This window comes from Salvelinus namaycush, unplaced genomic scaffold, assembly GCF_016432855.1.
Source record: "Salvelinus namaycush isolate Seneca unplaced genomic scaffold, SaNama_1.0 Scaffold1108, whole genome shotgun sequence".
NCBI classification, from domain to species: Eukaryota; Metazoa; Chordata; class Actinopteri; order Salmoniformes; family Salmonidae; genus Salvelinus; species Salvelinus namaycush.
In genome coordinates, this window is record NW_024057796.1 from 72,501 (window position 1) to 86,376 (window position 13,876).

The window sequence follows — 13,876 nt, forward strand, 5'->3', positions numbered from 1 at the left end:
ATTTGAACCTCTTGAGCTTTTTCCCCCTCCCTCCATCCCCCTGGCCCTTTCTCTTCCACCAGCTCCATCATTCCCCCATACATTACTCTTTTTATCTCCTCAGTCCTTTTTCTCCTAACTAGTTCCTCCTCTATCCTCTCCCTCTCCCCCATCCCTCCTTCCATCTCGTCCTCCTCTTCTTCCGTCTCCCCCGTCTCTTCTTCCATCCCGACCTCCTCTCCTTCCATCTCCACCTCCTCTCCCTCTGTCCCAGCCCCCTCTCCTTCTGTCCCGGCTATCTCTCGTTCCGTCCCGGCCACCTCTCTTTCTGTCCCATCCACCACTCCTTCTGTCTCGGCCTCCACTCCTTCTGTCTCAGCCACCACTCCTTCTGTCCCAGCTCTCTTCTCCTCTTCCTCCTCTTCTCTGTCAGACTCCTTTGGTGCAGTTTTTCCCCTTCTGCCACCACCTTCTTCCCGCTCCTCTTCTCTTCTACCCCCATCCCCCGCTCTCGCTCCCCCCCCAGCTGCAGACGCGTATGACCTGCGCCTAGCCGGGCAGTCTCGCCACAGGTGCTCCACCGAGCCACACCCGTGACACGCCTTAGGCTCACTACAGTCCCTCGCCTCGTGCTCGACCGACCCACAGTACCTGCACTTCTTTCCGCTGCACGAGGCCGAGGTATGACCATAGGCCATACAACGCCTGCAGAATGGAGGCTGACGGGCATAGAATAATGTTCCCCTGTCAGCCCCCAGAGAGAACATAGCCGGAGGATGGAGGTATCCTCCCAGACCTCCTGGATCCTCCCTCAGAAGAGCCTGGAAACCTCTCCTCCCCGTCCAAAACCCAAGAGAGTCCTTGAGGTACCTTGCTGAGGATATATTGTCCATGTATCTCCCAAGAAAACTCCTCACCTCCTCGTCCTTCACGTAGGGGTTATACATGGTAACCGTTACCACCCTGAAATTAACCTTGGCCAAATTTGTCACTATATATTGACACATGGGCATTGTCTTCTCCATTTCTCTGGCTTTCCTCAATGTTTCCCCATGCTTTCCCTCTGTGAAAAATGTCACATCGAAAGCAACCTCCGATGGGTTTTCCAGGAAGCAATACACATCCTTTACCCCCAAACTGAGCGCTCCCATCAACAGGGATCTTCCGAAAGTATCCCTTCCAGCCGGCTCCAATCCCTTCTCCTTCCACGCAAATCTTAAGGTGTTGGCAATCCCCATACCAGGCACCGACTTCTGCTCTGCTTTCTGTGCCATCTTCTCACCAGAAAAAAATGCACTTCTCTACAAAAAAAACCTCTAATGCTCCTTTTCCAATTCAATAAAGCTCACAATAAATACCTCTTCAATAGAATCCCAATGATTCCTATCAAAAATTACCGCCCTCCTATCTCCGACCTTCTGACTAAGCGAGCTCTGGGGCACCTCGGTACCAAGCTTGATCTTAGCCAAAAGGCCGAGAAGCGATAACCCACAAATGGAACCCTGCACCCGCCGGGCACCCGGGGGTCTCGGCAGACTTTGGCGGTTGGTTGGTTTGGCAAAAGGTGGCGGCTCCTCCTCCCCCCCCCACCCACCCACCCACCCACCCAACCTTTCCCTGGCGACAGACAGGCGGGTGTTTTTTATTTTATTTTTTAAAGTCGCTAATTCGTCTTTAAGTCACTAGCTCTTTACGCCTAGTGCGACGACTATTTGTTCAAAGCCCGGCAAATACGCCAGTCGTCGGGCTTGAACTCAATTGCCCTTAGCGACTACTTGGGAGTGAGTGGAAAAATACACCCACCGCTACGATTCTAAGTCAAACGCATGAGCAAAAAGTCTCTGCATCATCTCTGTCAATTTCTCTTGAAACAAGATATAGCGGGCTCTGCCAGAAGCAAAGCCCTTCCAAAAATACGTTGAACTCATGAGTGTTCCTCTCCACGGAAGTCTTTAGTAAAAGGCGAAAGGCTTGTGCGTAATGAAGAGAAACCAGAGTCGTATGGAAGTCAGAGGTCGGGGCCCGAGACACACACACTGTGCACTCTAGGCCGGTAACTCGCGGGTGGTCACCCAACCCACTCTGCCAACTTTTCGAGGGCTGTGTGTGGGTAAAAAGTCACAGACAGACAGACAGACAGACAGACAGACAGACAGACAGACACTCACTCACTATCCTGGCCAACGTTTTTTTTTTTTTTTTTTTTTTTTTTTTTTTTTTTTTTAAGTAAAATGGCGGGAAACGGGGGAACCCATGAAAAGCGCTTCGCCCTACTTTCACTTTGGATCTTTCTTCTTTTTCCTTGCTAGCTTTGTCTCTTTCTTTTTTATCCTTGACAACGGGAGAATGCACCGTTCCCGGAGGTACTGCAATACCGGGTCGATGCGTGGAGCGGACGGAGCAAGCCCCATTTCCGACTCCCTGTTCGAAAAATCCATTTAATATGTAGTCCCCCGATGGGGGACGTATCAGATATTAAACTGATAAGAACAGATTTTTTTTTTTTTTTTTTTTTTTTATTAAAAAAAAACCAACTCAAATCTCCCAATTTACATAATTACAAATTATATATCTTTAACCAACACAATACATTCTATTACCATCCAAAATCAACTCAAATCTTTCAAATTACACAATTTCCAAACTAAAATTCTCTAACTAACAAAAACCATCCAAAAACTTAACCAATATCTCAACCAAATCAAATAACATCTAGGTGAAACCTCCTCCCCCCACCTCCCCTCTCCCATCTACCCTCCAACCCCAAAGTGTTCCTCAGGGCCATCTCCCTGTCCCTGACTCCCTCCCTTCATTTCCCCCCAATTATCAACTGTCAACCTGCTCCTTCAAAGGTGCCAAGGACGAAAAGGAAGAGAGGAAAGCAGAAACACCCGAAGGTCCTGCCACCTCTCCCTCCCCCCTTCCCCCCCCCCCCCCCCTCCCCCTACCCACAGTCTCTACCTTTTTCTTCTTCTTCGTTTTTCTAATATGCTCCAAAGAACCACTTTTCTCCCTTGCCCTATCCCTCTCCACATACAAACCCTGCTTCCTCATCTCCTCCCCAAACACCCTATCATATCTAACAAGCTCCATCCTATAATCCCTATTCCCCATCATCCTAACCTCCATCTTACACCTCTCCAAGTTCCGACTAGTTTCCTCCTTCCCCCAATTATCTATCGACCTTTTCCCTTCCTCCATCTCCAACATTCTCCCATATACTAACCTTTTTTGCTCCTCCACCCTCCTCTCTTCTACCCTACCTTCCTCTATCCCCTTCCCCTTCCTTTTCCCTCTTTTTCCCTCCTCTTCCCCTTCCCCCTCTCCTTCTGTCCCTGCCCTACCCTCCTGATCTCCAGACAGAAGCTTTTCCCTAACCACCTTCTCAAATTCTCTCTTCACCCTCTCAAATTCCCCTTCCCTCCAACCCTTTACCGGCCCCTTCTTCTCTATCCTCTCCCTCATCATTCGAAGGAGTTCCTCTTTCCTTCCCATGTCCAATTCCTCCACTTCTACTTCCTTTCTCTCCTCTCCCTCTGTCCCCTCCCCCTCTCCTTCCATCTCGCCCGCCCCCCCTTCTATCCCATCCACCCCTACCCTATCCGCCTCCTCGAATAACCCCTTCTCCCTCATCACCTCTCCATATTTTTTTTTTTTCTAAATTTTCACGCCACCTCTTAAACTCCCCTGCCTCCATACCCTCAGCCTTTCTGTGTAAAATTTGAACCTCTTGAGCTTTTTCCCCCTCCCTCCATCCCCCTGGCCCTTTCTCTTCCACCAGCTCCATCATTCCCCCATACATTACTCTTTTTATCTCCTCAGTCCTTTTTCTCCTAACTAGTTCCTCCTCTATCCTCTCCCTCTCCCCCATCCCTCCTTCCATCTCGTCCTCCTCTTCTTCCGTCTCCCCCGTCTCTTCTTCCATCCCGACCTCCTCTCCTTCCATCTCCACCTCCTCTCCCTCTGTCCCAGCCCCCTCTCCTTCTGTCCCATCCTCCTCTCCTTCTTTCCCGTCCCTCTTCTTCTCTTTCTCCTCTTCTCTCTCTGGCTCCTTCGGTGCAGTTCCTCCTCCTCTGCCACCATCTCCTGCGCGCTCCTCTCCTCTTCTACCCCCATCCCCCGCTCTCGCTCCCCCCCCAGCTGCAGACGCGTATGACCTCTGCCTGGCAGGGCAGTCACGCCACAGGTGTGCTACTGAGTCACACCCGTGACATGCCTTCGGCTTGACACACTCCCTCGCCTCGTGCTCGCCCGACCCACAGTACCTACACTTCCTTTCGCTACACGAGGCTAAGGTATGGCCATAGGCCATACAACGCCTGCAATACGGGGGCTGACGTGCGTAATGCAACGTCCCCCTGTCAGCCCCCAGGGAGAACATCGCCGGAGGATGGAGGTAACCACCCACCCCCTTTGGGTCCTCCCTAAGAAGGGCCTGAAACCCTCTCTTCCCAGTCCAAAACCCCATAGAGTCTCTGAGGAGCCTCGCTGAGGATACATTGTCCATATACCTCCCCAGGAAGCTCCTCACCTCATCGTCTTTCACGTGGGGGTTAAACATTATAATTGTCACCACCCGGAAATTACTCTTTGCCAGGTTCGTCACTTCATAATGGCTCAACGGCCTAGTCTTGCTTAAATCTTCAGCTTTCTTCAATATTTCTCCATGCTTCTCCTCACTATGAAATGTCACGTCAAAAGCCCTCTCCATAGGATTTTCTTGTAGGCACAAAACTTCCTTTACCTCGAGCTTCAGTAACCCCATCAATATGTTTCTTCCGAAAACCTCTCTCCCGATAGGCTCCATGTCTTTCTCCCTCCATGCGAACCTCATTGCATTAGTTAAACCAATTCCTTGTACCGATTTATTGAAACTATTTCTCGCCATTTCTAAAACAACAAAACCAACCCGTTCCAACAACGAAACAAACTCTCCCAAAGGAAGCCACAAGCAAACCAAAAATACCGCCTTGTAACCGATACCTTCCCACAATCTACCTCATCGCCTTCCTACTTCGACCTTTTGACTCAGCGAGCTCTGGGGCACCTCGGTACCAAGCTTGATCTGAGCCAAAAGGCCGAGAAGCGATAACCCACAAATGGAACCCTGCACCCGCCGGGCACCCGGGGGTCTCGGCAGACTTTGGCGGTTGGTTGGTTTGGCAAAAGGTGGCGGCTCCTCCTCCCCCCCCCACCCACCCACCCACCCACCCAACCTTTCCCTGGCGACAGACAGGCGGGTGTTTTTTATTTTATTTTTTAAAGTCGCTAATTCGTCTTTAAGTCACTAGCTCTTTACGCCTAGTGCGACGACTATTTGTTCAAAGCCCGGCAAATACGCCAGTCGTCGGGCTTGAACTCAATTGCCCTTAGCGACTACTTGGGAGTGAGTGGAAAAATACACCCACCGCTACGATTCTAAGTCAAACGCATGAGCAAAAAGTCTCTGCATCATCTCTGTCAATTTCTCTTGAAACAAGATATAGCGGGCTCTGCCAGAAGCAAAGCCCTTCCAAAAATACGTTGAACTCATGAGTGTTCCTCTCCACGGAAGTCTTTAGTAAAAGGCGAAAGGCTTGTGCGTAATGAAGAGAAACCAGAGTCGTATGGAAGTCAGAGGTCGGGGCCCGAGACACACACACTGTGCACTCTAGGCCGGTAACTCGCGGGTGGTCACCCAACCCACTCTGCCAACTTTTCGAGGGCTGTGTGTGGGTAAAAAGTCACAGACAGACAGACAGACAGACAGACAGACAGACAGACAGACACTCACTCACTATCCTGGCCAACGTTTTTTTTTTTTTTTTTTTTTTTTTTTTTTTTTTTTTTAAGTAAAATGGCGGGAAACGGGGGAACCCATGAAAAGCGCTTCGCCCTACTTTCACTTTGGATCTTTCTTCTTTTTCCTTGCTAGCTTTGTCTCTTTCTTTTTTATCCTTGACAACGGGAGAATGCACCGTTCCCGGAGGTACTGCAATACCGGGTCGATGCGTGGAGCGGACGGAGCAAGCCCCATTTCCGACTCCCTGTTCGAAAAATCCATTTAATATGTAGTCCCCCGATGGGGGACGTATCAGATATTAAACTGATAAGAACAGATTTTTTTTTTTTTTTGATTTTTTTTTTTTTTTATTAAAAAAAAACCAACTCAAATCTTCCAATTTACATAATTACAAATTATATATCTTTAACCAACACAATACCTTCTATTACCATCCAAAATCAACTCAAATCTTTCAGATTACACAATTTCCAAACTAAAATTCTCTAACTAACAAAAACCATCCAAAAACTTAACCAATATCTCAACCAAATCAAATAACATCTAGGTGAAACCTCCTCCCCCCACCTCCCCTCTCCCATCTACCCTCCAACCCCAAAGTGTTCCTCAGGGCCATCTCCCTGTCCCTGACTCCCTCCCTTCATTTCCCCCCAATTGTCAACTGTCAACCTGCTCCTTCAAAGGTGCCAAGGACGAAAAGGAAGAGAGGAAAGCAGAAACACCCGAAGGTCCTGCCACCTCTCCCCCCCCCCTTCCCTCCCCACCACCTCTCCCCCTACCCACAGTCTCTACCTTTTTCTTCTTCTTCGTTTTTCTAATATGCTCCAAAGAACCACTTTTCTCCCTTGCCCTATCCCTCTCCACATACAAACCCTGCTTCCTCATCTCCTCCCCAAACACCCTATCATATCTAACAAGCTCCATCCTATAATCCCTATTCCCCATCATCCTAACCTCCATCTTACACCTCTCCAAGTTCCGACTAGTTTCCTCCTTCCCCCAATTATCTATCGACCTTTTCCCTTCCTCCATCTCCAACATTCTCCCATATACTAACCTTTTTTGCTCCTCCACCCTCCTCTCTTCTACCCTACCTTCCTCTATCCCCTTCCCCTTCCTTTTCCCTCTTTTTCCCTCCTCTTCCCCTTCCCCCTCTCCTTCTGTCCCTGCCCTACCCTCCTGATCTCCAGACAGAAGCTTTTCCCTAACCACCTTCTCAAATTCTCTCTTCACCCTCTCAAATTCCCCTTCCCTCCAACCCTTTACCGGCCCCTTCTTCTCTATCCTCTCCCTCATCATTCGAAGGAGTTCCTCTTTCCTTCCCATGTCCAATTCCTCCACTTCTACTTCCTTTCTCTCCTCTCCCTCTGTCCCCTCCCCCTCTCCTTCCATCTCGCCCGCCCCCCCTTCTATCCCATCCACCCCTACCCTATCCGCCTCCTCGAATAACCCCTTCTCCCTCATCACCTCTCCATATTTTTTTTTTTTCTAAATTTTCACGCCACCTCTTAAACTCCCCTGCCTCCATACCCTCAGCCTTTCTGTGTAAAATTTGAACCTCTTGAGCTTTTTCCCCCTCCCTCCATCCCCCTGGCCCTTTCTCTTCCACCAGCTCCATCATTCCCCCATACATTACTCTTTTTATCTCCTCAGTCCTTTTTCTCCTAACTAGTTCCTCCTCTATCCTCTCCCTCTCCCCCATCCCTCCTTCCATCTCGTCCTCCTCTTCTTCCGTCTCCCCCGTCTCTTCTTCCATCCCGACCTCCTCTCCTTCCATCTCCACCTCCTCTCCCTCTGTCCCAGCCCCCTCTCCTTCTGTCCCATCCTCCTCTCCTTCTTTCCCGTCCCTCTTCTTCTCTTTCTCCTCTTCTCTCTCTGGCTCCTTCGGTGCAGTTCCTCCTCCTCTGCCACCATCTCCTGCGCGCTCCTCTCCTCTTCTACCCCCATCCCCCGCTCTCGCTCCCCCCCCAGCTGCAGACGCGTATGACCTCTGCCTGGCAGGGCAGTCACGCCACAGGTGTGCTACTGAGTCACACCCGTGACATGCCTTCGGCTTGACACACTCCCTCGCCTCGTGCTCGCCCGACCCACAGTACCTGCACTTCTTCTCACTGCATGATGCTAAAGTATGGCCATAGGCCATACAACGCCTGCAATACGGGGGCTGACGTGCGTAATGCAACGTCCCCCTGTCAGCCCCCAGGGAGAACATCGCCGGAGGATGGAGGTAACCACCCACCCCCTTTGGGTCCTCCCTAAGAAGGGCCTGAAACCCTCTCTTCCCAGTCCAAAACCCCATAGAGTCTCTGAGGAGCCTCGCTGAGGATACATTGTCCATATACCTCCCCAGGAAGCTCCTCACCTCATCGTCTTTCACGTGGGGGTTAAACATTATAACCGTTACCACCCGGAAGTTACTCTTTGCCAGGTTCGTCACTTCATAATGGCTCAACGGCCTAGTCTTGCTTAAATCTTCAGCTTTCTTCAATATTTCTCCATGCTTCTCCTCACTATGAAATGTCACGTCAAAAGCCCTCTCCATAGGATTTTCTTGTAGGCACAAAACTTCCTTTACCTCGAGCTTCAGTAACCCCATCAATATGTTTCTTCCGAAAACCTCTCTCCCGATAGGCTCCATGTCTTTCTCCCTCCATGCGAACCTCATTGCATTAGTTAAACCAATTCCTTGTACCGATTTATTGAAACTATTTCTCGCCATTTCTAAAACAACAAAACCAACCCGTTCCAACAACGAAACAAACTCTCCCAAAGGAAGCCACAAGCAAACCAAAAATACCGCCTTGTAACCGATACCTTCCCACAATCTACCTCATCGCCTTCCTACTTCGACCTTTTGACTCAGCGAGCTCTGGGGCACCTCGGTACCAAGCTTGATCTGAGCCAAAAGGCCGAGAAGCGATAACCCACAAATGGAACCCTGCACCCGCCGGGCACCCGGGGGTCTCGGCAGACTTTGGCGGTTGGTTGGTTTGGCAAAAGGTGGCGGCTCCTCCTCCCCCCCCCACCCACCCACCCACCCACCCAACCTTTCCCTGGCGACAGACAGGCGGGTGTTTTTTATTTTATTTTTTAAAGTCGCTAATTCGTCTTTAAGTCACTAGCTCTTTACGCCTAGTGCGACGACTATTTGTTCAAAGCCCGGCAAATACGCCAGTCGTCGGGCTTGAACTCAATTGCCCTTAGCGACTACTTGGGAGTGAGTGGAAAAATACACCCACCGCTACGATTCTAAGTCAAACGCATGAGCAAAAAGTCTCTGCATCATCTCTGTCAATTTCTCTTGAAACAAGATATAGCGGGCTCTGCCAGAAGCAAAGCCCTTCCAAAAATACGTTGAACTCATGAGTGTTCCTCTCCACGGAAGTCTTTAGTAAAAGGCGAAAGGCTTGTGCGTAATGAAGAGAAACCAGAGTCGTATGGAAGTCAGAGGTCGGGGCCCGAGACACACACACTGTGCACTCTAGGCCGGTAACTCGCGGGTGGTCACCCAACCCACTCTGCCAACTTTTCGAGGGCTGTGTGTGGGTAAAAAGTCACAGACAGACAGACAGACAGACAGACAGACAGACAGACAGACACTCACTCACTATCCTGGCCAACGTTTTTTTTTTTTTTTTTTTTTTTTTTTTTTTTTTTTTTTAAGTAAAATGGCGGGAAACGGGGGAACCCATGAAAAGCGCTTCGCCCTACTTTCACTTTGGATCTTTCTTCTTTTTCCTTGCTAGCTTTGTCTCTTTCTTTTTTATCCTTGACAACGGGAGAATGCACCGTTCCCGGAGGTACTGCAATACCGGGTCGATGCGTGGAGCGGACGGAGCAAGCCCCATTTCCGACTCCCTGTTCGAAAAAATCCATTTAATATGTAGTCCCCCGATGGGGGACGTATCAGATATTAAACTGATAAGAACAGATTTTTTTTTTTTTTTTTTTTTTTTATTAAAAAAAAACCAACTCAAATCTTCCAATTTACATAATTACAAATTATATATCTTTAACCAACACAATACATTCTATTACCATCCAAAATCAACTCAAATCTTTCAAATTACACAATTTCCAAACTAAAATTCTCTAACTAACAAAAACCATCCAAAAACTTAACCAATATCTCAACCAAATCAAATAACATCTAGGTGAAACCTCCTCCCCCCACCTCCCCTCTCCCATCTACCCTCCAACCCCAAAGTGTTCCTCAGGGCCATCTCCCTGTCCCTGACTCCCTCCCTTCATTTCCCCCCAATTGTCAACTGTCAACCTGCTCCTTCAAAGGTGCCAAGGACGAAAAGGAAGAGAGGAAAGCAGAAACACCCGAAGGTCCTGCCACCTCTCCCTCCCCCCTTCCCTCCCCACCACCTCTCCCCCTACCCACAGTCTCTACCTTTTTCTTCTTCTTCGTTTTTCTAATATGCTCCAAAGAACCACTTTTCTCCCTTGCCCTATCCCTCTCCACATACAAACCCTGCTTCCTCATCTCCTCCCCAAACACCCTATCATATCTAACAAGCTCCATCCTATAATCCCTATTCCCCATCATCCTAACCTCCATCTTACACCTCTCCAAGTTCCGACTAGTTTCCTCCTTCCCCCAATTATCTATCGACCTTTTCCCTTCCTCCATCTCCAACATTCTCCCATATACTAACCTTTTTTGCTCCTCCACCCTCCTCTCTTCTACCCTACCTTCCTCTATCCCCTTCCCCTTCCTTTTCCCTCTTTTTCCCTCCTCTTCCCCTTCCCCCTCTCCTTCTGTCCCTGCCCTACCCTCCTGATCTCCAGACAGAAGCTTTTCCCTAACCACCTTCTCAAATTCTCTCTTCACCCTCTCAAATTCCCCTTCCCTCCAACCCTTTACCGGCCCCTTCTTCTCTATCCTCTCCCTCATCATTCGAAGGAGTTCCTCTTTCCTTCCCATGTCCAATTCCTCCACTTCTACTTCCTTTCTCTCCTCTCCCTCTGTCCCCTCCCCCTCTCCTTCCATCTCGCCCGCCCCCCCTTCTATCCCATCCACCCCTACCCTATCCGCCTCCTCGAATAACCCCTTCTCCCTCATCACCTCTCCATATTTTTTTTTTTTTCTAAATTTTCACGCCACCTCTTAAACTCCCCTGCATCCATACCCTCAGCCTTTCTGTGTAAAATTTGAACCTCTTGAGCTTTTTCCCCCTCCCTCCATCCCCCTGGCCCTTTCTCTTCCACCAGCTCCATCATTCCCCCATACATTACTCTTTTTATCTCCTCAGTCCTTTTTCTCCTAACTAGTTCCTCCTCTATCCTCTCCCTCTCCCCCATCCCTCCTTCCATCTCGTCCTCCTCTTCTTCCGTCTCCCCCGTCTCTTCTTCCATCCCGACCTCCTCTCCTTCCATCTCCACCTCCTCTCCCTCTGTCCCAGCCCCCTCTCCTTCTGTCCCGGCTATCTCTCGTTCCGTCCCGGCCACCTCTCTTTCTGTCCCATCCACCACTCCTTCTGTCTCGGCCTCCACTCCTTCTGTCTCAGCCACCACTCCTTCTGTCCCAGCTCTCTTCTCCTCTTCCTCCTCTTCTCTGTCAGACTCCTTTGGTGCAGTTTTTCCCCTTCTGCCACCACCTTCTTCCCGCTCCTCTTCTCTTCTACCCCATCCCCCGCTCTCGCTCCCCCCCCAGCTGCAGACGCGTATGACCTGCGCCTAGCCGGGCAGTCTCGCCACAGGTGCTCCACCGAGCCACACCCGTGACACGCCTTAGGCTCACTACAGTCCCTCGCCTCGTGCTCGACCGACCCACAGTACCTGCACTTCTTTCCGCTGCACGAGGCCGAGGTATGACCATAGGCCATACAACGCCTGCAGAATGGAGGCTGACGGGCATAGAATAATGTTCCCCTGTCAGCCCCCAGAGAGAACATAGCCGGAGGATGGAGGTATCCTCCCAGACCTCCTGGATCCTCCCTCAGAAGAGCCTGGAAACCTCTCCTCCCCGTCCAAAACCCAAGAGAGTCCTTGAGGTACCTTGCTGAGGATATATTGTCCATGTATCTCCCAAGAAAACTCCTCACCTCCTCGTCCTTCACGTAGGGGTTATACATGGTAACCGTTACCACCCTGAAATTAACCTTGGCCAAATTTGTCACTATATATTGACACATGGGCATTGTCTTCTCCATTTCTCTGGCTTTCCTCAATGTTTCCCCATGCTTTCCCTCTGTGAAAAATGTCACATCGAAAGCAACCTCCGATGGGTTTTCCAGGAAGCAATACACATCCTTTACCCCCAAACTGAGCGCTCCCATCAACAGGGATCTTCCGAAAGTATCCCTTCCAGCCGGCTCCAATCCCTTCTCCTTCCACGCAAATCTTAAGGTGTTGGCAATCCCCATACCAGGCACCGACTTCTGCTCTGCTTTCTGTGCCATCTTCTCACCAGAAAAAAATGCACTTCTCTACAAAAAAAACCTCTAATGCTCCTTTTCCAATTCAATAAAGCTCACAATAAATACCTCTTCAATAGAATCCCAATGATTCCTATCAAAAATTACCGCCCTCCTATCTCCGACCTTCTGACTAAGCGAGCTCTGGGGCACCTCGGTACCAAGCTTGATTCTTAGCCAAAAGGCCGAGAAGCGATAACCCACAAATGGAACCCTGCACCCGCCGGGCACCGGGGGTCTCGGCAGACTTTGGCGGTTGGTTGGTTTGGCAAAAGGTGGCGGCTCCTCCTCCCCCCCCCACCCACCCACCCACCCACCCAACCTTTCCCTGGCGACAGACAGGCGGGTGTTTTTTATTTTATTTTTTTAAAAGTCGCTAATTCGTCTTAAGTCACTAGCTCTTTACGCCTAGTGCGACGACTATTTGTTCAAAGCCCGGCAAATACGCCAGTCGTCGGGCTTGAACTCAATTGCCCTTAGCGACTACTTGGGAGTGAGTGGAAAAATACACCCCACCGCTACGATTCTAAGTCAAACGCATGAGCAAAAAGTCTCTGCATCATCTCTGTCAATTTCTCTTGAAACAAGATATAGCGGGCTCTGCCAGAAGCAAAGCCCTTCAAAAATACGTTGAACTCATGAGTGTTCCTCTCCACGGAAGTCTTTAGTAAAAGGCGAAAGGCTTGTGCGTAATGAAGAGAAACCAGAGTCGTATGGAAGTCAGAGGTCGGGGCCCGAGACACACACACTGTGCACTCTAGGCCGTAACTCGCGGGTGGTCACCCACCCACTCTGCCAACTTTTCGAGGGCTGTGTGTGGGTAAAAAGTCACAGACAGACAGACAGACAGACAGACAGACAGACAGACAGACACTCACTCACTATCCTGGCCAACGTTTTTTTTTTTTTTTTTTTTTTTTTTTTTTTTTTTTTTAAGTAAAAGGCGGGAAACGGGGGAACCCATGAAAAGCGCTTCGCCCTACTTTCACTTTGGATCTTTCTTCTTTTTCCTTGCTAGCTTTGTCTCTTTCTTTTTTATCCTTGACAACGGGAGAATGCACCGTTCCCGGAGGTACTGCAATACCGGGTCGATGCGTGGAGCGGACGGAGCAAGCCCCATTTCCGACTCCCTGTTCGAAAAATCCATTTAATATGTAGTCCCCCGATGGGGGACGTATCAGATATTAAACTGATAAGAACAGATTTTTTTTTTTTTTTTTTTTTTTTATTAAAAAAAACCAACTCAAATCTCCCAATTTACATAATTACAAATTATATATCTTTAACCAACACAATACATTCTATTACCATCCAAAATCAACTCAAATCTTTCAGATTACACAATTTCCAAACTAAAATTCTCTAACTAACAAAAACCATCCAAAAACTTAACCAATATCTCAACCAAATCAAATAACATCTAGGTGAAACCTCCTCCCCCCACCTCCCCTCTCCCATCTACCCTCCAACCCCAAAGTGTTCCTCAGGGCCATCTCCCTGTCCCTGACTCCCTCCCTTCATTTCCCCCCAATTGTCAACTGTCAACCTGCTCCTTCAAAGGTGCCAAGGACGAAAAGGAAGAGAGGAAAGCAGAAACACCCGAAGGTCCTGCCACCTCTCCCTCCCCCCTTCCCTCCCACCACCTCTCCCCCTACCCACAGTCTCTACCTTTTTCTTCTTCTTCGTTTTT

General features: G+C 49.4%; 8 non-coding genes across 8 annotated transcripts; all 8 read right to left on the reverse strand.

Moving 5' to 3' along the window:
- Positions 1–1,862: 1,862 nt before the first annotated feature.
- LOC120035790 lies at positions 1,863–1,979 on the reverse strand. The gene has a single exon (XR_005474315.1). It is a non-coding gene; the product is annotated as a U5 spliceosomal RNA (small nuclear RNA).
- Positions 1,980–2,320: 341 nt separating this feature from the next.
- Positions 2,321–2,509, reverse strand: LOC120035820. Its single transcript, XR_005474340.1, has one exon. It is a non-coding gene; the product is annotated as a U2 spliceosomal RNA (small nuclear RNA).
- A 2,958-nt stretch (positions 2,510–5,467) lies between these two features.
- Positions 5,468–5,584, reverse strand: LOC120035791. Its single transcript, XR_005474316.1, has one exon. It is a non-coding gene; the product is annotated as a U5 spliceosomal RNA (small nuclear RNA).
- A 341-nt stretch (positions 5,585–5,925) lies between these two features.
- LOC120035822 lies at positions 5,926–6,122 on the reverse strand. The gene has a single exon (XR_005474342.1). It is a non-coding gene; the product is annotated as a U2 spliceosomal RNA (small nuclear RNA).
- Positions 6,123–9,080: 2,958 nt separating this feature from the next.
- On the reverse strand, positions 9,081–9,197 carry LOC120035792. The gene has a single exon (XR_005474317.1). It is a non-coding gene; the product is annotated as a U5 spliceosomal RNA (small nuclear RNA).
- Positions 9,198–9,539: 342 nt separating this feature from the next.
- On the reverse strand, positions 9,540–9,729 carry LOC120035824. The gene has a single exon (XR_005474344.1). It is a non-coding gene; the product is annotated as a U2 spliceosomal RNA (small nuclear RNA).
- A 3,053-nt stretch (positions 9,730–12,782) lies between these two features.
- On the reverse strand, positions 12,783–12,898 carry LOC120035828. Its single transcript, XR_005474345.1, has one exon. It is a non-coding gene; the product is annotated as a U5 spliceosomal RNA (small nuclear RNA).
- Positions 12,899–13,236: 338 nt separating this feature from the next.
- On the reverse strand, positions 13,237–13,428 carry LOC120035821. Its single transcript, XR_005474341.1, has one exon. It is a non-coding gene; the product is annotated as a U2 spliceosomal RNA (small nuclear RNA).
- Between the last annotated feature and the right edge of the window lie 448 nt (positions 13,429–13,876).